This window comes from Thermobia domestica, chromosome 7 (assembly GCF_964235325.1).
Source record: "Thermobia domestica chromosome 7, izTheDome1.hap1.1, whole genome shotgun sequence".
Classification (NCBI taxonomy): Eukaryota; Metazoa; Arthropoda; class Insecta; order Zygentoma; family Lepismatidae; genus Thermobia; species Thermobia domestica.
This window is the reverse complement of record NC_137460.1, coordinates 191,382,645-191,405,271: the sequence shown is the minus strand read 5'-3', so window position 1 is coordinate 191,405,271 and position 22,627 is coordinate 191,382,645. Positions and strand designations below refer to the sequence as shown.

At 37.0% G+C, this 22,627-nt stretch overlaps 1 protein-coding gene across 1 annotated transcript in view; it reads left to right on the top strand.

The window, feature by feature from the left end:
• The window catches only part of bsf (bicoid stability factor), a 127,729-nt gene that overhangs the window by 24,414 nt on the left and 80,688 nt on the right, over nucleotides 1-22,627 (top strand). The gene's annotated exons all lie outside the window — the stretch shown is intronic.

Genomic DNA, 22,627 nt, shown 5'->3' with positions numbered 1-22,627 from the left:
AAAATGGGCGACTGGGCGACCTGACAGACTTCCAAAGAGGTATGATCGTTTGTGCCCGTCTGGTTCGAGCTTTAGTGGCAACAGTGGCGAACATTGTGGGGGTATCGAAAAGGACTGTGTCCAATGTCACGAGGGCATACACAATTCATGGGCAAACGAAATCTGCAAAGCACAACAGTGGTCGAAAGACAATCCTGTCAGATAGGGACCGGAGGGCATTAAAGTGGATTGTAGCAGCTAAAATGAAAACCACTGCAATAAAAATTACGTCTGAACTCAATTCCGGCGTACAGAATCCGGTTTTATCGAAAACAGTGCGACGGAAACTTCATAAAATGAAAATTCATGGCAAAGCCGCTATCACCAAACCCCTGGGGCACAGCAGTAAATGCGAAGAGGCGTATCCAGTGGTGCAAGGACCACAAGGCGTGGACTCATGGGTAGTGGAAACACGTAATGTGGTCCGATGAATCGACCTTCACCTTGTTTCCAACAACCGGTTGTGTTTACGTATGGAGAACACCGTCGCAGACCTATGATACAGACTGTCTGCTCCTAACTGTAAAGCATGGGGGTGGTTCTATTATAGTATGGACAGTGATATCGTGGTTTTCTGCAGGTCCCATATAGCCCTGCATGGAATGATGAATGCTAAGGCGTATGAGGCCATCTTGGGGGACCAGGTTCTACCCATGGCGCAAATATTGTTCCCTGATGGTGATGGCATCTACCAAGATGATTTGGCACCCTGCCACTCTGCAAAAACGGTGAAATCATGGTTTGAGGAGCATAACCAGGAGCTATCAGACATCCACTGGGTTCCACAATCACCAGATCTTGAACATCATTGAGCCATTGTGGTCTGAGTTAGAAAGGCGTGTTCGGTCTCATTACTCTCCACCAGCATCCCTTAAGGAACTAGAGCATGTTTTGAAGTAACAGTGGAACAACATTCCACACACCACGATTTAGGAGCTGTATACGTCCATTTCACGTCGGATCCAAGCTGTTTTGGACACAAAAGGAGGCCCCACACCATACTAGGTATGATTTTCACACTTTTGCAAACGTTTTTGAATTTTTTTTTTTTTTGTCCAACCCCTGTACATTCGAATGATAGTCGCTTTGATTTGTGGGTAATACAGGACACCCCGCTCTCGTAATTAGTAACGATACTTTAGAGAAGAATAACTGTCTACGTGATACTGCATTGGTAGCCCAGAATTTTGGAGATAGTCTCACGAAACAAGAAACGCGAGATTTCGGGAAAGCAAGATGTAATAATCTCATGTATACTTCTGTGATTCACTTTCTTCTTCAAGTCATGTGTGGTAAGTGTCCAGGTCGCGGTTCATCATTCCCATCTGTTCATCCAACACACATTATTTTCTAAAAATTTCTTTTGTACATTACTATATCATCATATACGTTCATCACTTGACGGTATATTTCTGATGGTTTTACCTGATCATTCAAGAATCGAAGCAAAGTATATACTATATTAGAGCGCTCACTTCTCTAACACGCACCAAATGCACAATAGAAAGTGATGCAGCCACAACTCACAGAATACCAAGGTTGGCAAAAACCATCGTTTTTATGGAGAGAAAAAAAAAAACTTTTTTTTTTTTTTTTTTTAAACCAGGTTTCTTTGGTTTCAATAATTTGCTCTATATATTTATATTACATATGAACAGAAATATGTTTGTTTCGCCGTGGTGTTATTATGCAACAACGGGTTTATGCTGAAAAGGGTCACATAAGCTTAAACGGAATTCAAACCGCTTCTCGGCTTACATCCGAGAGAAATTGTTCTCCATTTGGACTTCAAACCGGGCTAATTAGCCACAAATGCTATGAGTCTGCCGACTCACTCCTGATAAAAATACGTTGTATTGATCTCTACATAGTACTTGTTAATGTAATTGTCAAGAATCATTTCAGAAGGACTAAAAGATAAACAGTTGCACAATTGAAACCATTATACAGAATTAGGCCTATATATAAATCGGGAAATTTCCGCCTTAGCCATTGGAAAAATCCTGTTTTTACTTTAAATGTAAGGCAATGGTTCACATGTAAAATTTTATGGTCAAGGTATCATAATCAGTACGCTAAAACTGAGGTATTAAATTACAAATTTAGTATGTAAATACCATTCAATGAAATTAAAACAAAGTCCAATCCAAGCTAATGTTGGAAATTATATAGGCAATCGATAAATTTTGGCAATTTCTATCAATATATTTAAGTAAGCTTGGCTTCTTTATAAAACAACAGGCATTCAGACATACAATTTGATTTCGTTTCGTGTGTTTAGGCGTAACATCCTTATATAATATCGAGGTAAGAAGACCTTCGCTTAAAGTGACATCCGAACCGCTACTTGATTTACAGTTGAGAGAACAGTTGTGGTTTGACCGAGAGTTGAACATGGGACGCCTTGATTAAAAGGTGAAAACGAGATAAAACTAATGCAGATGGTTTGATATATGGAAACGTCACCATTAAGTTCATACGATTTAAGGTGGATCACTACCCGGAAGTCAGTATAAGCATTAGTTTATTGCCTTAACCAACGCGTAAAGAAATGTCACATATTATAAGTATTACACTATAAAATAGAGTTATGCGTCAGCTACAACTTGAGATACTATTTTCTGTGCGTATGTATTCTGTTAGCTAAAAAAGTAAAATATAAGAGGAAAACTTGATCAGTTTTAAGATGAGTACGCAAGATGGCGCTTGCTGTTAGATTTTGCTACTCCTGTGCTCAGTTTTACGAAATTTTTACTTACAAGCATAAATTATTTTACAAGTAGTTGTCTCATTACGGAACATGAATATTATATTACCGTTTTTCGTGTTATGTTTTACATTTTATCCAAATATTATTTTGTGTTTACGGAAATAGTTTTAGCGGCTGAATCTCATGTTTACGCAGGACGCCATAATGCTTCGTTGCCAAACTTACATGTGTACTGTTGCAGCCACAGTAGTAGGGCAATTCTTTCTTAGCGTTTGAAGTCCAGATTCGGAACCTGTGAACTGTGACAAAACTATTACAAATAATAAAAGTGGAAAATGGGGAAACGCAAGGAATCAATACACAAAAAAGAAGAATCCAACTCAAAGTAAAAGATCGAAAAGCCAAGGGAAGCGAAGAGAAAGGCAGAATAATTCGAAGAAACAGCTAAGCGCTTTTCAATTTTTAACTGTTTGTTTCCACGTAAATATTATACACACGTGTAATACGAAGATAGTTTATTTTGACGATCATTTTGAACGTTAAATATGTAATATGTTTTCTTTCATTTTCTTCTTTTATTTTATTTTCTTTCTTTCTTTCTTTTTTCTGAAACTCATTTTGCTTAGGTAAAATATTACATCATCTTGAAAATAATTTATATATGTTTTTGAGCTTTCATACATACCCGTTAGTGTCTGAACCCGTTAGTGGAAAATAGTAATTAATTCCACTTACTAGGGAAGTCGTGGGGTGTTACTCTGACTTCATTTTGATACTATGCTCAGTCGACTCCTTTTACATATGAAACAATTAGGCAACCGGAGAAATCCTCGATCGCAAGCTTGTTCGAATTATGGACCTTAAAATTTCAAAATTGAACAGATTTTGAAAAAAGTTTGAAGAAACCATTTTTTGAGATACACGCTTCATTTTTGGTACTGAAGTGTTTTCTTGGATACTCGACGGAATGGTGAAGTCAAAACGTACGCATTTTGGAAGATAAGGGAACTTATTGGGGAAGGGATGAAGGGTAATGGCGTCGTACAACTTGCAAATTGCATCCTATTTGGCACACCGGATAAATAGGCTAATAAAATTATTGTCATTCAAATGTCACTTTCTGTGTGGCCATCTAAACATTAAACAATGACATGTGTCTCCGAAACACTTTGCCGCGGAACTAACTTCAACGCGACACACAACCAGCCAGCCTTTGTGCATTGTGGAAAAAATAAAATATTTCAGTTTAACATCCGATGATTATACCCTTTAGGCTAAGGAAGACGATGATTAAGGTAAGTGAATGATGATGGAAGAATTGATGGAATGAGAAGAAGGGAGGAAACAGGAGTATCCCGAGAAAACCCATGGACATGATGGTATCCATTGTGGAAGACGGTGTTTCAATATTTCATCGCTAGCCATTTTTTTAAATTTTCAACGGATTTCAATGGCGATTGTTTGAAAATAGTGGCCAAACTTCAGACAATATTTTACGTATTTCGCGAGAAATGTGACCAAAAAACAAACAATCGGCTAGAGGTGATGTATTGAAACAGCGGTTTTCTCGAGAATAAAAGTCACCTAGTTCACAACTTTGAGCGCATATTCCCGTTAACCATGTTTTTCTTCTTTAAATTTTTTGGTCTATTTTCTCATTGAATATCTTAAAATATTTCCTGGAGTTTGACCAATATTTCCCAATAATACTGACATTCTAATTGCTGAAAACTAAGCACATGGCTAGCGATGATGTATTAGAACACCGTATTCTGCGATGCATAAGCATAGGCCGACAGGATTCGGAGTACCGCGGCAGGACGAGCCTGTTTGGCGCTGCTCGAGCTGTTTGAACCTAGCTACATAAGGGAAAGAACCAGGCCAGTAGTCAGTCTAAAAATGCGGGGGAGCGGTAGAAGTTAGGGGGGCAGATCCAACCATAGATCCAGGTTCATCATCATATTATTGTTCATTTGCAAGCTTATTGTGAAAATTTTAGGAGAGCAGTAAAAATTTAGGGGGAGCCCGGCCCCGTAGATCCCCAGGAATACGGGCCTGGGAAGAACCACAATATAGATAATCACAAGTTTAATTATGAATATCTTCATTGAATTTTGCACGCCTGGCAAACCGTTCCCAAGACAAATGTGATTGTTCAATTTGAAGGTGGCCACACAGGATAGTGATATTTGAATAACAATATAGTCGAATAGGAGTATCAAATACATTTTATTAGCATATTGGCCCCAGGGGTAAAAGTGAAGGAGAATGCGCGGACGCCGTACCCCACCTCGAAAAAAAGTTAAGGCGTCCCCCAGTTCTGAAACAAACTATAATGGGTATAGATAGGCAGGGCAACGGCGTGGCGTCATGCCGCTACTTACCGTCCTCCCATCCTTTCAGATCCACTTTTACCACTGGTTGGTCCAGTATGTCAAATGGGAGGCAATTTGCATGGTGTAAGACGCCATTACCCTTCACACCATTCCAAATAATTGCCCTTATCTTGCAAAATGCATACGTTTTGAACTTACTACTATGTTGGGTATGCAGGAGAACTCCCTGATATCAAAACTGAAGCGTCTATCTCAAGAAATGGTTCTTCAAACTTTCTGCAAAATCTGTTCAATTTTGAACTTTTAACGGTCATAATTCGAATACACTTGCGACCGAGGATTTCTCCGGTTGCCTAACTGTTTCATATGTAAAAAAGCGTCGACTGAGCATAATATCGAAACGAAGTCAGAGAAATATCCCGCGACCTTCTCTAGTTAGTACTTAAAAATTCGTAAAACCGTAAAGCTTGATTTTTTTCTATAATGAAAAGAAAGTATTCAGATCCTATAGCTTCACTTAAAAAACGCAACCAGTCATGTAGAAATCCTTTTTCTACTCCGGAGCTGCAGTGACCCCGTGGTAGAGCATTGACATCTTGTATGTGGGGTCACTGGCTCGATCCCAGCTTAGCCAGGTGAGCTTTTTGGTGGACACACACCATGTGTGTGTGTGTGGATTTTCTCAGAGTTTCTCTTTGTGCTCCTACTTTCTCATTCTACCATTTAATTCATTCTTATCATCACCGTCTCGTTTAACCTATATGGCATAACCGAGAGACATGAATGTTTTTTTTCTGTAACGTCCTATCATTGTGCTTCGAAGGAAAGATAGAAGGTGATGATGACAACGAATGAAATGGTTGAATGAAAGAAAGGGAGGGACCCGGAAGAAACTCCACTCATGGTTTCTTCACCACAAAGTTCACTTGGCGCGAGCTGGGATCCAGCCAAAAACCTGACCCACCAGAAGTGAGTGATCTATGTCTAGCTCTTATTGATTCAATATTCTGACGAATATTGTCCGTGAATTCCGATTTGTAAGTGATACATTTACCGCTTGCGGTTTCAACATAAGAATAAGGAGCGGAGATGGAACCCATACTTGGGACGCTGAATCTATATCAACAAATAATGTCTTGTTATCGCTTACCGTTTTGCTGTATGTAAATTGAAAGTGTGATAAGGGGCAATGCAGAATGACTGGATGAAGTAGGCTACAATCATTGGCATAAGTCACTGTTCAATCTGTAATATTATCCACGCTGTACTCAGATTTCGGAATGTGTGTGCCAGGATGGTATTACGCCAGTCGATAGACGAACTGAAGCAGCAATGTGTTGATGTGTCACGAGATTTTGCTACACCGTAAACGAGAAGGTAGTGACTTTCAGAAGAGATTCGTTACTGGGTATGAAACATGGGTGCACTACTACGTTCCGGAAGTAAGAAAGCGAGCATGCAATGGCAGTATCCATTGGGGGGCGCGGTGGCTCAGTGGTAGAGCGTTCACCTCTGGTGCTTGGGGTCCCGGGTTCGATCCCAGCCCCTGCCAAGTGAACTTTGTGGTGGACAAACACCGTGCTCGTGGGTTTTCTCGGGGTTCTCCCGTTTCCTCCCACTTTCTTCATTCCACCATTTCACTCATCTCTCATTATCACCGTCTCCTTTAGCCTAAGCGGCATAACCGTGGGACGTAAAACTCAAAGATTTCATTTCATTTTTCATGGCAGTATCCATTATCGGACACAACCATCTACAGGGAAGTTAGTACTTTCTTCTGGGACCAAAAGGGTGACATTTTGGAGCGTTACAGCATAGGGAACCCATAGTCAGTAATATCTTGTATTCCGTTCGCCAAAAAGGTCCTAAACTTATTATACGACGTAATACGGACTTCTGAAAACAAATTTCCTGTATAACATAACAATACTCGGCCTCATACTACTGCCTGTACAATGGCTGCGATCATTGAAAATCTTCATTTCATCCTCCTTTCGTACTGAATCTCGCCTCAGTGGTGAAAGCCACTAAAGATAAAGAAGTTGCAATCTCATGAAGAGATGCAACGAATGGTGTATGACTGATTGCATATCCAATCAAAAAAAAAAAAAAAAAAAAAAAGATCTTTAGAGGCATTGGAACACTTTGGAAGTAATGGGGAAACTTATATTGACCGTAGAGTGGATTATGTAGAAAAATGAAATTCATTTGTTCCATGCTCTCTCAATATTTTCCTTTTTTAAGTTTTAAAGGTTTTTTGACACCTCGTAACACTAGAAAATTGTTGTTTCCGTAAGTACCGGATATGGAAGTGGAGATACGATTTTAACAACCGGTTCCAAGAACCTGAGAAATTTTAATAACCTGTTCGGACGAACTAGGTGAATGACACCTTTGAGTAAAACAATAGACCCGTATGCTCTGTCAACGATCAGACTATGAGCGTACGCAGTGGAGACAAGGGGACAATCGCTTTACCCTGCATTTTCGAAAGGTGTTTGGTTGTTTCAAAACTCTTTTACCCAGAAACACACATGAAGGAACATTATATTTGGTTACACACAGTGGAATATTTAGCATAGACCTATTTAATGTAGTCCACAAAGATGTATCGTCATCCGCAAAAAAAAGTTCGCATATACTGTAACTTCCACATTTTCATTAATAACTCAGTTTTCTTAATATATTATCGCTTCTTTGTGCTTTCCTTAACAAAGCAGTGTAGTAATGAATAATTATTTATGATTTTTGTGAAAAAATAAAGCAAAATAAGAAAATTATAAGCAAAAAACTGTGATTGTTATGAAACTTTAGTCTGTCAGATAATTACGCGAAGAATATCCCGAGGGAAATTCACTCCATACAGTGCACAGGTATTAGGAGCACTCACAAATACGTAAAATTGAAGGAACAGAAAATAATGTATTTTTGAGATGAACATACAATTCACACTTCACGTGAAATTCCAATATGGGAAATCAATCAATATCTTCAGTTGAAATTACTGAAAAAAAAAAAAAACAGAAAATGGCTATTTAAAACTCCAAGTGTAAACCTGCGCTTGGAGCGAGTCTAGTTCTAATATCAGAACGCGTTATTTCGTAATATGCCTTCGTGGCCAAGCGGGTTTAGCAATGCTGTTGAAATTCTAGAACCGAAGGGTGGCAGTTCGAGCCTGAGTGCGGAACGCTTTTTTTTTTTTTTTTTTTCAATATAGTGAAATATTTTTTAAAATGTCTAGTTTGAATAGCTTAAAAACACAAGACCAGATGAACAATCACTTTTCAAAGCTCAGTCACATTTATTCACTATGTTCATCAATTAGGCTATATACGAAGACACTAAAATGTGGAACGTTAACGATCCTTATTAGCGTTAATACCACATTCGTTATAATGAGAACAGATTTGTGATCTGAATACCAACCTTAAACCATACGTCCAAAATGAAAATTATTCATGTTCTTGATACCTATTGCAACACTCAGTATTGCAATATAGAGTGTGTAATATAGAGAGTGAGAGTGCGAAAGAGAGATAAAATACTGTATACAGGGTGCGGAAAAATTCCCGGAACGGTCCAATATCTCGCGAAGTATAAATATCACCAAAACAAAAATAACACATGTTAAATAGTTTTAAAGAAGCTATCCAAAGATAGAAAACACAATCACCTATCCCTACCTCCTTGGGGACTACGGGGGATAACTTTAAAATTTTAAATGGGAACCCCTATTTCTTATTTCATATGTGGATTCTCCAGAAAAAGTGATAGTGATTTGATCAAAAATTGAAAACAGTGTGTGCGAAGATGAAGTTACATGGAATACAATATCGATAATTGTTTTGCAAAGTAGCTTTATGAAGTAGTTCTTAGTAGTAGGGTTATTTACAACAAAAATAAGCCATTTTTGTCACCATTTGTATTTTCTTCCAAATTAATAAATATGGACAAATGCATTATTTTATGGAAATTAAAATGTGTGAATTCGTTATGTGGGTAAAAAAAATCACATGAAAATTTTACTCTGCGTGGAAATCGAACTCATGACCTTTCATGCCGCAGTCCCGTACGCTAACCGCATGGCCCAGAGCTCGACACTGAGAGGCCACATTTTCATAAAGATTTGCCGCCTCCATTTTTTATGTGTCGATTCAAGTGCTATCCGTGAAGGCACTGTTTTCAATTTTGGGTCAAATCACTGTTACTTATTCTGAAGAATCCAAATGTGCAACAAAATATGGGGATTTCCATTTAAAATTTTAAAGTTAACCCCCGTGTGGGAATGGAGGGTTGCATTTGGTATCATTGGATAGATTTTTTAAAACTGTTTAACATGTGTTATTTTTGTTTTGCTGATCTGTATATTTCGCGAGATATTGGACCGTTCCGGGACTTTCCCCGCACCCTGTATAAGCTTGTATTTTTAATTAAAACAGTTAGTGTAAATCATAATCTGGATTTTTATAAAGTAAATGAAACAATCATATAGAAAATGTATACAGTTTAAAATTGAATTAAATTGCAATTCCAGAATCTGTAACATTATACATTTCTTATTTATTTACATCGAATGTTAACTTATTGTATAGTTTATTGCATGAGTATCAGCTGATATGTAACACAAAATTATCTATAAATTTAATTTAAATAGGAAATGATATAGTTGCTATAAGAACAAGTTTATGAAAATGAACTGTATAATAATGGTTGTATTTGAAACAGAGTTTGCGTAATGGAGTAAATATTTACACCGGCAGCTTTGCAATACTGTGCGGTTTAAATTGTCAATCTCATCAATTTTACTTATTTCGCTTGAATGTTTAGGAATTTAGTATAGCATTATGAAACATTCAACAACTGATCTAATAGTGAAACATATTTAATAAGATTACCGCACATTACGGTAGATTCCGAGATCGCTCCCAGCTTTGCGAGCACTTGATAATATCTTATTATTATTTCAGATAAAATATTATGTGGAAGAGCTAAATTAAATTAGAAAATGAAATGAAATATTTAACATCCCACTATTACGCCCTTTAGGCGGGAAGGTTCTAGATTGCTGGTCCTCACATAGAGGAGAATTTCGATTAGTAACCAGTTTGGTTCTTTTCTTTATCAAATCTCAATACACAATTCATATAGTAATGTCGAGCAAGCGATAGCGAGTGAAGGCAGGTTAACCAGGTTGATTGCTTTCTTCATCACCACTCAATTGGTATACGGACCAGTGTTCTAGAATCCTGCTATTTTAGGCTAAGGGAGAAGATAATTAAAGTAAGAAAAATGATATAAGAATTGGTGGAATGAGAAAGTGGAAGGAAAAGGAAATGCTTTGAGAAAAGTCACGGACATAATGTTGTCCACCACAAGCTTACTTGAACGGAATAAAACAAGAGACCGCATGCCCCAAAGGTAAGCGCTCGACCAGTGAACTATCGCGCCCCATAAATTAAATTAGAAAGATAAGTAGTAGGCATTTTATAATTGAATATTGTATGTAAGAAACTTATTGTCCATAAAGATTCTTTCTCTTCAAGCTTTTGTAATTAATGTTGCAAATTGTCCGATGCTTTGCAATGCGGTCAAAGGAATAAATGCATTTTGTCGGGATAGTATCGTCTGCCCCTTGCTGCTATTGGTGGTATAAAAGTAGTGTTGAGTTGATTTTTAGTTTCTTGTTCCTTTTGTTATGTGAATATAGACTAGACCAAAATTTTTTACTGGTGTTCATTTCAGGATCACTCGGTAGCATGTTTTTAGTGGAGGAATGTTACGTGAATATAGATTACACCAAGTCACAAATATTTTGACAAAGATATACATTTTTATTACACAAATAGTTTCTGCTTTTCCTTTTACTGCAAATGTTTGTTTCTAATAGTGATTTTTATTCTTATTGTATCCGTGAATACACATTCAAGACTTTTTTTTTTTTTTTTAAAAATAAGTTGTTTAATAAGGCACTGAAAAGTGTTGGATTTTGTAACACTCTAACACTTAAAAACATAATACTGAGTGATCCTGAAATGGACACCAACAATTAATTTTGATCTAGTCTATATTCACGTAACACTTTCAACAGCGAGGCTATATGAAACGTGGGCTTACTAATTAACGTGGAAAAAAATAAAAAAAGTCTAGTAGCTAGCGCGAGTGTTTTTAGTTCTTGTAGTCTCGGGTTCGATTCCCGGTAAGGGTGGATTCAGGTTAAATTTTCAGGGGAGTTTATGGGAAAAACGTTAAAAAATATAATTGCAAAAGTCTGATGCCAGTGTTTTGTAAGCTATTGACAAAATAATAGAAAGACAGGAAAGAAATTCTCTTGAGAACTGAAAGTGAACAATGTTTTCGCATTTATGCTTAATTTGCTACTAGCGTGACACATTAAATTGAATATAATATAAATATTAGACACAAAATTCGCTACTTCACGGTTGATAACATGTTAATGCTAGGTATTGTTAAACATTAAACGTAACACCTCAATTTTATATCAATAAATAACTTAAATAAATAAATAACAAGACAGAACAATACTATTAACCTATATTTGCATAGTATATAAATTAAAAACACGTTGTTTATCATAACGAAAAATGGCTGAACCGTTTGAAATGAATTTTATTAACATAGTTAACACCTACCTCGGACTGGGTTGTTGTCACGCCATTTTTATTGAAATGCGTATCCAAACAGAAAAGAGGGGGTTAAAATGTATGCCAAAAATAGAATCTCTCACGTTTGTGAGATAAAATATGATACATAAATTCCTTATTTAAAACGAGTGTGCACGTGTCCGACCGTGTTTAGAAATTTCGGTACTAAATGGAGAAGAGGGGCAATTTGTATCGTTTTTGCTCAATATTTAAGAATGGTGACATCGAGATTGTGTCTTGTCTTCACAGCAAAACGGATGAAGCACTTGAAATTATCTTTTAAATATACGGTATTTAGCATTTGGTCCAGTCGGATTCATTAACACATATGTCGTAAAAGGAACAGATGGATATAAACACCTTATTTTAAAATATGTGAGCCCATCTTCCGTTGTCCTTAAAAATCCACTTTTGAGGGGGAAATGGGGCAAGTTCCAAATAAGGCGGTCAATATGTAAAAGTGACGTCGTGTTTGTCTGTCCGATCATCACGGAAAATCAAATCAGCCGTTTGAAATAAATATTTGAATACATTTAGTACTTGGAAGAAAATGGTTAGCTGACGTTCACTAGAAACTTGACAAAACTTCGATACAAATTAGAGGATAGTCAGCTATGCCTAAATCTAATATTGTAGGTGGAAGTGAAAACGACGAACGAATTAACAGCGGATTAAAATTTAGCATTATAAGTCATTGAAAAACAGAATGTGATGCGCGAAAACGAGAAAAAAAGAAAAGGAAAAACGTAACGTTGCCGACGACAACACACTGGATGGTGCTTATTGAAAGACCCATAAACGCTATTCATTAGCTCATTCTTCACGGTTTGGATTGCAAGAAATAAAACTATTTCTTCGTGCTAATACGCCTCTCAAAACGAAATGTTATATTTCTGCAAAATTTGTTTTTCTCACATGACTGGAAAATTTTTTTTTAAAAAATTATATTGTGCTGAAGAAAACAAAACCATATGACAAGCTGTATTTGATCTGAAGACCCCATGATCTTTACTACATGTTGTTATTCATTACATCAGCGAGATGTTGTTTGCAATGACACTGATACATTGAGTGGTTTGTTCGAGAAAGTTGCTTGTCTCGATTTTGTTTACTCTCTAGGTTTTTCGTAGAATACATGAAAAAGAAATACATTTTTCGCTTAGATATCCAGGAATCCTGTTTTAACTAATCAGAAAACAGCAATCTAAGGGTGAAATGATATGGGGTAATGAGTAGCATTTTGTTTTCACGCCATCGATAGCAGCAAGGGGCACATGAATTACATAAAAAGGGAGTGTGTTGTTATGAACTACTAATATCTTTTTCAAAAAATCTACGTGTTACTTCGTAGCTCAGGGGATAAGTGAGAGATTACAATACGCAAGTTCGCACGATCGAGTCTTGTCCACTGCTATTGTTTTTTTTTTTTTCATTTTCATTGTTTAACGGTGAAAGTGACGTAGATACATTTTCATTGGCATTCAAAAAAAAAAGAAGAAGAAGAATGGAAGGGAATACGTAGCCCTGAAAAGGGCTGTTTATATATAAGTGTCTAATAGGAGGTCCAATGACCTTCTACATCGATGACTGCCTGGAGCCTTCTGGGCATGCTTTCGGTAAGTCTGCGGAGAAAGCGTTCACTACGGGAGACTTCCTCCCAGCTGTTTTCAACGATTTCCCATAGTTGATTTTTTGTGGATGGAGGCGGGTTAGGCCAGTTCTCCTTCATCACCTTTTTGACCTCTGCCCATACTGTCTCAATTATATTCATATCGGCTCCACGCGGTGGCCAATCTAGGACCTCTAAATCAGCCTGCTGCGAGAGCCAATTCTGAACTAATTGACACATATGAACCGGAGACCTGTCGTGCTGAAACTGGATTACTCCATCGGGGTAGATAAAACGCACAGATGGCAACATAACATCCCGAAGGATATGTAAATATTGCTCACCTGTAAGACGCCCCTCTACCCTATGGAGTACTCCAAGACACTGTGATGTCATGAAACCCCAAGCAGATACAGATACGCGTCCACAGTGACGTTTGTGGAAAACGTATCTGGGATCATGCCTGGAGCCTCTCGGACGATACACGACTACTGGGCCATTATTTGAGGAAGAAAATGTGCATTCGTCTGTGAAGACAACATGTCTCCAATCACGGTTCACATTTTCTTCCGCAAACTGAAGCCGTCGTCTTATATGCTCTTCCGAGAGGAATTCTTTCATCGCAGCACGACGGGCGTGAAGATTAGCTTCCCTAAGACGCCGTACAGCAGTATCTCGAGAGCCTGGAAAAGCTGATGCGTGCCGAAGTTGTCTGGCGGTCATGTTGGGATTAAGTCGCGCAGCAGCGACAAGCTGGGCATCCTGCTCAGGTGTTGTCACACGACGCCTACCACTACCTCGGCGCCGCATAGTTTCTCCAGTCTCTCGAAAACGCTTTATCCACTTCTGTGCTGTTCTTGGTAAAACTCCACACCTTTCAGCGGCTTGTGCAGCACAATAGCCTTCTTGCACTAAAGCAAGAACACGCTCTTTTCTATTCTCAGCCATTTCTGACTTCTACCCTTTTCACGAGTTGCACGTTGAATGAGCACCCCTTTTAGTTGAAGCTATTAAACGACATGCGCAGTTGGTTACTCCAAGAGCTAGTAAGATCGTAGTTTTTATTTGCTAAGAGGCAGAAAGCACGTTATTTCGATATATGTTGTTTGACTACAAGGGAGCACTTCACAACTGATTACTGAGTGATAAGATCTGTGGTATTCTGTTCAACTTTCCTTTAGGCAATTTTAAACGTAATAGACAATATTTGTCTGACCTTGTCAGTGCCTGAGGCAGAAGACAAAATCAATGAAAATGTTTTCAACATAACATTTTCGATTTATGTTTATCTCCTATCCGTTTTTGTTACGATTGCCTCCTTTAGAAATATCAGCTCTCTCTCTCTTTTTTTTTTTTTTTTTTTTTTTGGCCCCTATAAGGAAATGCTATTGCGGTTTTCCAACGTTCAATATTTTTGGCAAAATTAACACTTTCAAATAAAGCTAAATAAGCATATGTTTCACAGACAAAACAATATGTAAAGTTCTACTTTCCAGTTAGGCAACATTGCTTCAAAAAATTGCAACTATAGTTTGCATCTCAAGTAATAGGGTAAATGTGCCAGTAGTCGACCATTTAAGGAGATTTTCAACTAAAAGTATAAAATAATCATTTTTACTAATAACTTTTACTGCATATGTCATTAGAAAGAACAGTGTTTAAATTTTACGTTTGTGTAGCTCGCATAGGAAATCTTTTATACATAATTACACAGGAAAAAGAAAACAACAGAAACCCTGAAAAAAACAGTAGTCGGCCTATGAAAACCAAATGTCAGCCATTACTTTAACCAGTACTCAGCCACACTATAGAATTGACTTTTTTAATGGAATTTTAGAGATCAATTCCTCAGTAGCAAATTAAGGGACAAATATATTGCACTCAGAGTTCCTACAAAGAAAAACTACGTGGAAAACAGGCCCGCAACTAGAGGGAGCTAGGGGGCCTGGCCCTCCTAAACTTTTCGTGGCCCCTCCAGACCTCAACACAAAAAACACAATTTAGATATGTGTAAGAGATTTTTAATGACTTGCCCCCCCTAACATATCTATGCACCCCCAAACCTCTGTGGCTAGAAGCAGGCCTGGTGGAAAATATATTGCGATACAGGAAAAAAGACTTCTTGTATGATATTTACCATAAACTAAGAAAAATGTGCCTCGGCCTAGACTAGCCTATTTAAAACGAATATATAGGCCTATTTATATTTACATTTATATTTACATTGATATTTATATTTAGCTATGACATTAACCCTTTAATATGAAGTTCATTAAGCACATTCAGGACACATAAGCACTTGTTTAGCAGGTTCCTCGTACGATAATACACTGAGGCACGTGCATTTTAAGTGGTACCAGTGATCACAAAAGTGACACCCAATATATTTAAGTGTATCGTTCTCAATATCACTTATGAATTCTTCTTCAGGCCTTAGACGACATTTCAACAAATTCTTGCGTCTCGTCTTTTTAACTACTAGTGCTACTTGGCTTGACAGTCCTTTTCTTTTTGTTTGACTTAAAATTTTTCCTTTCTTTTGTATTCTCTCCCTTTTTCATTTTAGACGTTCCTCTTCTAGTTTTCTTTTCTTTTCATTCTTTACCATCTGATAATTTCTCCATGCTTGGGAGGATACTGCACTTTGAACTTTTTCTCTGGGCACATGTTTGGTAGTTTTGTTTTTGATTGGAGCTAGCCTGAAAAGATGCTAATCAAAGCCAGATGATATGGAAGTATTTTACGAAGGTTTTCTTTGAATTTCTTCTGAGATCATATGGAGTTATTTCTGGCTCTACTGACTGTAGAAACAGAAGCAGACCTTTCACCTTGCGTCGCTTCAGTACAAGATGCCATAACGGATATGTTGTTTTCCTGGTTTGAGTCAGACGTAACGTCTATTTCTGATATCGAAGATACTGTATATTTGTAGGCTCTAGACGGCCAATTGCTAAAATTTGGTATGTTCCAGGACTAAGATATCGAGCATTTCACTAGCAAGTATCTACTGATAGCAGATCGATCCTCTTCCGACAGAACAATAGCCTTATATGTGTTCATTAGTGTAGAATAAGAAGACTCTTTGGATAGAGTATCCTCAACGCACCTGATTGCAAAAACATCTGACACTGAGTCTATTCCAGTAGATGTCTTTGGACTGGTTGAAAGAAACGCTAAATCACGCGTTCTTAAACTGTTAGACATATTTTCCTCACGCTCATAGTGAGTTAGAATGTAAATATTTATGATTATTCTGTATTGTTTCGGCAATCAAGCAACTCTAGGAACAGAGCAGATAAGAACAGATAATAATAATAATAATAATAATAATAATAATAATAATAATAGTTGAAGAGCAATTGCAGCCTTGGAATTAAAAACGTGCAGAAACGCGACATTGTGCGGAGTAATTTAAAAAAATAAATCAATTAGATATGGATAACCCTTACTTCCTCATAGCTACCTTAGATTAAAAGACTAAGCTATGATCAGGGTCAAGGGCGTCGATCCTGCTAGGGCCGGGGGGCCCGGGCCCCCAAAGCTTATGTAGGGCGTATGCTTAGGGTAAAATAAATACTCATTACCTGTCCTTTTTAAATTTTAGAGAAATAATTCAGACCAGCCATAAATCCTTAACCTATTTTCCATCAGTTCTAGAAAAATACAAGAATTGAAATGGTTACAATACCAGACTGATATTAAAGTACGGGACAAAAATAAACGACCAACATCGCATTGACCAAAATAAACGACCAAGTTTTAATGGCATTTTCGATCGTTTAATTTTGTCCCGTACTTTATAACTGTATTATACTTGTATGATGCAATTAGTGACATCATAACAGTTACTTTTTCATTAAATCGTTAGAAAAGTTTTCTACGTATTAGTTAAGTGTCTTAGTTGTATGTCATGTGTCATTTAAATTGAATGAATGATAAGTGGATGACTACTGGAGTATATGTATCCAGTAGTCGTCCGTTGAAAGTAATGGGGGGCTGACCATTGGAAATTGAAGTGAAGAGTCATTTCCAGTAGTCAGCCCCTAATGGCTGACTACCGGAAAACGTTATCAAAAATGCAACTTGTAGTCAGCCCCCCTTATTTCTACGCAATATCTTGTTTTGTATCATAAACCACGAATTTTTGATAAGCTACGATACATTCATGCATAGAAGAAAGCAATAACTCGTACTATTTTACAATAATATAATTTTAACTTAACTTTGAAGTAAAGCTTCTTCCTTATTTTTTTATTAACAAAATGCGCACTTTGCTCACTTGTATCAGCAGACCTCAAATGATAATCTTTCTTTTCTGCCACGAGGAGTCACACCAGGCCAGAACAAATGAGGTTGAATACTGGAGCTCTGATTTAAGTTGTAGTTGATTATTTGTTTGATAACAAGCTACTGTATGTTTATTTAATATGCTTTTTACTGAAAAATGGCTGACTACTGGAGACGGCTGACTTTAGGCACATTTACCCTCCTAACTAACTAATTAATTCTATGGACTATGGAACCCGGAGGTTCAATGCCGCATTCACAAAAGCTCTCCACTGACTTCTATCCTTAGCTAACTGGATCCAGTTTCTACTTTGTATTCCTATTTCAGCGAGATCCATCTTAATATTGTCCTCCCATCTGCGCCTAGGTCTTCCTAATTATAAGCTCAAGTAATATGTAACATAATAATAATAATAATAATAATAATATCTTAGTATCAAACTTTAAGCGATTTTTATATGATGCATATATTCATGAAAATAGTCACTACTTGTTATGTACTCATTTGGTGTTCCCCTAGGAATTGAAATCAGGATCTCTGACTGTGCAGTCCAGTATGCTAACTGTATGACCACAGAGCACGGATCTGACAAAAAACATTTTCATAACGTTTTGCTACCCCTCCTTTTCCCGTATCGATTAAAGTGCCATCCGTGAAGGAATTGTTTTCAATTCTGGGTGAAATCAATCACTTTTTTCTGGAGAATCGAAATGTCCAATAAGAAATGGGGGTCCCACTTTAAAATTTTAAAGTTACCCCTACCGCCAAAGGGAATGGGGATAGCGGATTTTGTTTGGTATAATTGAACTATACATATAAAGCAGAAACATATATTCTCAATTTTGGGCGTGTGTTTTCAATTTGATATTAACTTAGAAATCTATTTGAACTTTGGTAGTGCTAGCATTTCCATAGCGCCATCTTCGTGTACAAACAGATGATGAATAAAAGTGACAGAGGTTTGAAAGCTGACAGTTTATCTGATTTTGTTTTTATAACCAATTCAAATGTTAAAAATGTAACGTTGTATTTAGAAAAAATAAAATATCCTTATATTGAAAGAAAACCGGACTGGGAACCGAACCGTCAATCATTACTGTAATTTCAAGCGCCTCGCTAAACCAACTTATTTTCTTCTTAATTTACGTCGCGAAAGGCGGCCCCGAAGTTCACTTACCAAAGTCTACTTTCCCCTTATCAGTACTTTCTGTATATTTCCTACTCGGTTATACACGTTTTACAGTAACCTTGAATGATAGGGACACAAACACAGACACGTCGAGAACATTTAAAATTCCAAAAGTTCTCCCACCGGGAATCAAACCCGGTACCCTTTACACCACAGACACACATGCTAGCCACTAGACCACACAGCCAAGTTATAAAGCCAGCGCGTTTTAATAATTCTACTGGAAATGCACGAGATATGCACTTGTAATACATTGAGTGATTTATTCGAGAGAGCAAAGCACTTTACTTTGAATTCATTTCTTGGTTTCGTTTCTACTATGTTTATTCTTTGTATTTTTCGTACACTACTTGAAAAAGCAAATACATTTTTCGCTACGGTGTCCAGAAATACTATTTTAACTTATCATAAAACAGAAATCTTTCGGTGAAATAATATGGGGTAATGTGTGCTATTCTAGTTTCATACCGAGTTCCTTCGTAGCTAAGCGGTTAGCATATGCACCTTTGACGTAAGAGACCCGGTTCGATTCCCGGTGTGAGCTCATGTGGTTCGGATTTCACGCTAATCAGTAGGTAAACGTCTCATATAGCCTCGATGCTGAAAGGGATGTTAAAATCAACTCAACATTATTTTATACCATCAATTGAAGCAAAAGGTAGACGATACTATCCTGTTAAAAACATGCATTTATTTCTTTGGCACATATTACAAAGCATCGGACAATTTGTGACACTTCAAGAAAAAGATGCTTTATGAATATTAAGTCGCTTCAAGCGTTCAAATCGCTTTGTAAAAATCCAGATTATGAATTGCAATAACTTTTTACGTTGTAATTAAAATTACAGCGTATATTGTTTTCTCTCTCTCTCTCACATACTTTCTCTCTCTCTCTTTCTTTCTCTATATATACACACCTGTATATTACAATAGGTATCAGAACATGAATAATTTTCATTTTGGACGTGTGATTTAAGGTTGGTATTCAAATCAGAAAGTTGTTCCCATTATAACAATGTTAACGTTCCTCATTTTAGCGTCTTCGTATATAAATGATGACAGGGTGAACAAATGTAACAGGCTTTGAAACGTGATAGTTCATCTGATTTTTTTTTTTCAAGCACTTCAAAGCAGAACTTTATATTTAAAGAAATGTTTCCATATGTTGAAAAAAATCAAAACTGCCAGGAGGCAGATTCGAACTGCCGCCCTCCGATGCTAGACTTTCCAGAACACTACTAAACACGCTTGACCACCGAGACAATTCATAAAAGAATATGCTGTAATAATGCTCATATATCGCTCCAAGCGCACGTTCACACCTGAAGTTTTAAATAGTCATTTTCTCCCTATATCAGTAATTTCAACTGAAGATATTGACTGATTTTGCATATTGGAACTGTGCATGAAGTGTGAATTGCATATTAAACGCAGAAATACGTAGTTGACTCTTCAGTTCATGTTTCTGTTCAATAGCTTCACATGTTAGTGAGTGTTTCCTAATACCTGTGTCATTTTCCCTCTTTTTTTCCCACGGGATATTCTTCGTGTAATTATTTGACACACTAAGGTTTCATAAGATTAAAGGTTTTTTGCTTATAATTTTCTTATTTTGCTTTATTTTTCTCTAAAATAATAAATAATTATGCATTATTACACTGCTTTGTTAAGGAAAGCACAAAGAAGCGATAATATAGTCAGAAAAGCGAGTTATTAATGAAAATGTGGAAGTTACAGTATATGCGAACTTTTTTTTGCGGATGAGGATACAATATGCCTGAATAATAACTTTTGCATCATGCGTTATGCGCATCAATGTATGTCGGGCTTTTGCCCCTTCCACGGCCTTGGGAAAATCCTGCGGGTGTTTCTGGATAAAAGTGTTCTTATTCAGAACTGTTATTATCTTCAGGTGTGCATAGTATCAAGTATGAACCAGTACTAAAATATAGCGTGAAATTGTTTATAGCCACTATAAACAAGAATCACAGAATTCATACTTGAGCTTATTATTGTTGAAGATCGTGTTATATATGAAGTACATCAATCAAGGTTCAAAAGCACATACTTGCAAAACACATGAAGAAATGAAGTAGGTAAATATACTAGTAGATTTTAATAAAATTAGCTGTAAATAGCTTGGTAGGTAGAACGCCTCTGGCGCACGAGATCGCTGGTTCGATCCCACTTTTCGCCAGGAAGACTTTCTGTAGGACCCATAGTGTGCGTGGATTTTCTCGGATTTTTTCCCACTTCAGTCCACCATTTCGATAATCATCATCACTGCTTCTTTTAGATTCAGACTATAATCGTCGAATATTAAACTAGAAAATTTCAAATAGTGCCTTCGGCACCCTAACACCCGTGCTAATCGCGTAGTTTTACTCGCTGCGAGAATTTATGCAGAGTCATTCTGACGCGTGATTACTAAAGAGTTCGACCAATATATGTTTCCTGCAGTAGTCAGGCCTTTAGTATGACGCTAATCATACGTCAAAACGACTCTGCATAAAGCTCTATCTCAGTTTCCTTATTCCACCTGGATTGTGAAACAAATCAGTATGTAAGTAAGGAACCTAGTAAAAGTGCGTGATAGTTTTCATTTAACGTAGCCATGTTTGGTCCAGAAAACGCTGGAATTTTAGCCATAATGAATATCATCCCGGTAGCCACTCCAAAATTGTAGGGGGACTCGGCTGAAGTTAGAGGGGGCTCGATCGAACAATATTATAGTTCATTTGCAAACGTACAGTGAAAATTTTAGGGGGGCCCGGCCCGCCTAGACCTCCCTGGATACGGGCCTGATGATTATGCCATCTAAAGTAAAGTTACACTAAGACATTGAACTTACAAAATATATGCACTGGGGAACACAACTTACAAAATACCTGCACGGGAATACAACTGACAAAATACCACGCTTGAAAGAACTGAGTCTGTTTTGTTGAAATGATCGGATTTGTTTAATGGTTTTGTATTTGGATACTTATTCTTAATTTGTACCTTTGAGACATCTAGTTATAGATAAACATATACCTTTGTAATTTGCAAAGAAAATTTTACCATGCAAGTAGTTTTCGTTACCCCTAAATGCAGTTTGAGTCGAAGTTTGCCCAAAAAACGCTGGAATGTTAGCCATGATATTTAAGCCCCTAAAGTAAAGCTGCTCCAAGGATTGCAACTTCGCCTATAAAATAACATTTTTGAACCTACTAAGAATATGTTTTGTCCTATCTACCTAGGTAATGAATTTGTATTTGTACACGTATCCTCAATCTGCACCGTAGAGGCATCTAATTATAAATAAATGTATAACGTTTAACTGCCGTTTTCTAAGAAACTATTACCATAGAAATGATATTTCCCCCTAAATACAAATTGAGTTGCTCTTTGACCAAAAAACAAGGGGATTTTAGCCATGATATATTAAATCTCTAAAGTAGAGATAAATTTTACACCAAGGATTACAATTAGGCGTATAAAACACCATTTTTGAGCGTACTGAGAGTCTGTTTTGTCCAAAAGATGAAATTTATATAATGATTTTGTATTAGTATAGGCATTCTTAATCTGCACTGTAAAGACATCTAGTTTGAGAGATCCACATAACGTTTCATAAGTTAAAAATCACTTTTGATCAAAGAATATAATTAATTCATATTTTAAAGCAGGCAGTATTGACTAAAATGGAAATAAAAGCTCTCATTTCTCTTTGTTGTAAATCATATATAAAATGCGGCCGTGTCTAAACACTTTTCTATCCGTAACTCATGTGGCAACATCGCATGTATCGC